This window comes from Aplysia californica, unplaced genomic scaffold, assembly GCF_000002075.1.
Source record: "Aplysia californica isolate F4 #8 unplaced genomic scaffold, AplCal3.0 scaffold00263, whole genome shotgun sequence".
Lineage (NCBI taxonomy): Eukaryota > Metazoa > Mollusca > Gastropoda > Aplysiida > Aplysiidae > Aplysia > Aplysia californica.
Window position 1 is genome coordinate 773423 of NW_004797533.1, and position 2081 is coordinate 775503.

At 40.5% G+C, this 2081-nt stretch overlaps 1 protein-coding gene across 1 annotated transcript in view; it reads right to left on the reverse strand.

Annotated features, from left to right (window-relative positions):
* Positions 1 to 2081, reverse strand: part of LOC118477868 (dual specificity protein kinase splA-like) — a 23310-nt gene that overhangs the window by 14219 nt on the left and 7010 nt on the right. Inside the window, exon 2 of the mRNA XM_035970402.1 lies at positions 979 to 1232. The gene's annotated coding sequence lies outside the window, so the exon portion shown is untranslated. The remainder of the gene's footprint in view (positions 1 to 978; positions 1233 to 2081) is intronic.

The following is a 2081-nucleotide window of genomic DNA, read 5'->3' on the forward strand; positions in this document are numbered from 1 at the left end:
TATATAAATTGATATATATGCACTCACAGACTAGAAGTAATCGGCATTACATAAAAAGTGTCAGTACTGCAGCTTTGCACACATTACATCTTCACGTTCACAAGCATGAATTAACTTAAATCCCAAGGTTTTCCTAAAATTATAGCGACAGCTAAATACGACGGTGCTCGCGATCCATATTATAATTAAAACATGAAGTGACAGAGGTTATTAATCATTTGCCTATCAAAGTACAATGTACAATATTGATCTCGATCCTAACTGAGAAATATTTTTAACTCGCAAAGCGTACACTGATCCCTGTTCCCGGAACAGAGAATCAAAATGCTTAAGGAAAATGTTTAGATGCTTCCCTCGCACTCGTATGATCTTAATATGCAGTTGCGAGCGCCGTAAAACACGACTTACTAAAACTGCTCAAGACTACCTGGTTGATAATTTTAAAAAAGGCTCTCGCACCCTCTCAACCTTTAGATAGAAGAAAGTTCACTAACGGCCATTCAGGCATTTAATAAGTCTCCACAATAATATACATATCTATAAAACAAAAAGGCAGACACATATTTTAGAGATCTAGAAACCTCTTCAACCCCATCCGTACGTCTTGTTTTACTATCGTATCCATACGACGTGGGGAACCCTGTGCCGCCACTTTCCAAAGAGGAAATTTACTTGTTAATCTAATCCGTACGCTTTGCATAGCAGTTTGTTAAAATGATTTTTTAAAAAAAGAAATATTGAAAGTTTCAAAGAGACCTACGTTGTAGAAGTATTCTAAAATGTGAAGAACACAACCCTGGGGGGTACAGAATGACCCCAGGGCGTACGGATAGGGTTTTTAAGTGTTAGATCTAGCCTATACACGCACATAAGCTCAGTATCGGCACTTATATGTCCTTATTGTGTTGCAAGAGCCGTAAAACTCTTACTAAAACAAAAACTCTAACTAAAACTAAACTATAAAGCTCAGTACAGTACCTCAGAGTGCGAGGAAAGGCGCTATCCTCTCATTTCCTTCAACGAGTTCTTGGCCTCCCTTCATTCACCACTGCCACACTGCCACACTGCCACACTGCCAGGCACACGAATGACACAACTCGACGATAGTGACACACACAGACAGGGTGGTGGGTTGAGAGTGACACAGGGTCGTGTGGCAAACTTAACCACCTGTGTGTGGGAGCGGGGACGACTTGGCGAGCGAACACACACTGTCGTCAGTGACTTGTTTCCTGGAAAGACAGCAAGCACATTCTTAATGGGTAGATCTAGATCTAGGCAGGCCACCACGGTAACATCGGATTTTTCAGAAATGAAAGGGACAACGAGGAACGTCAAGACGAATGAAGAATACGGCTGTTTTTGTTTACCCGAATTCTGTTTGTCAGTGAATGCATACTGCATATAATATAATATTTTGACTGTGTGCCAAATTTGGTGTTTCGTCAGCTTGAGTAAGGTTTATTGGCAAAACATTTTTTTTTCCTTTTAGAATGTCTGTCTGTCTGTCTGTCCGTCTGTCTGTCTGTCTCAACTTTTGAAGAACACGAATAGATCCACATGAGAGTATTGCCTGGTGCCTGGGTGGTACCACGTAACCCCCCCCCCCCCAAAAAAAAAGAAAGAAAGAACAAGAAAAAAGAGAAGGAAAAAAACCCAGAAACAAAATCGACAAAAATCCTACCCAGAATTGGTCAAAGTAAAAACAACAACGAAAAAAAACAAAACAAAGAGCCACCGCCACCGAATCAATACCTCTTTTCAACCGCCTTTTTATTCATTCGCTCTCCTTTTTTTTTTTCTTTTAGATTTAAATCCCTGAGATTGCCAGCCCACAAACTATTATATCTACGTCGTCGTGAATAGGCCTACAGTACATCCAGGCTCTCTGGATCTAAAGAAGCCAAAGCCCAAAGCCTGCGTGCGTATGTTTCTCGAAACCACTGAAGCGTGAAGAGAGGTGACAACGTCATCGAGGACAGGGAAACAAATTGCAAAACCAAAACTGCAACACTTTTGGTGAATCCAAATAAAAAAAATTAAAAAATTATAGATCTAGATCTAATAATAAAGACCCCCCC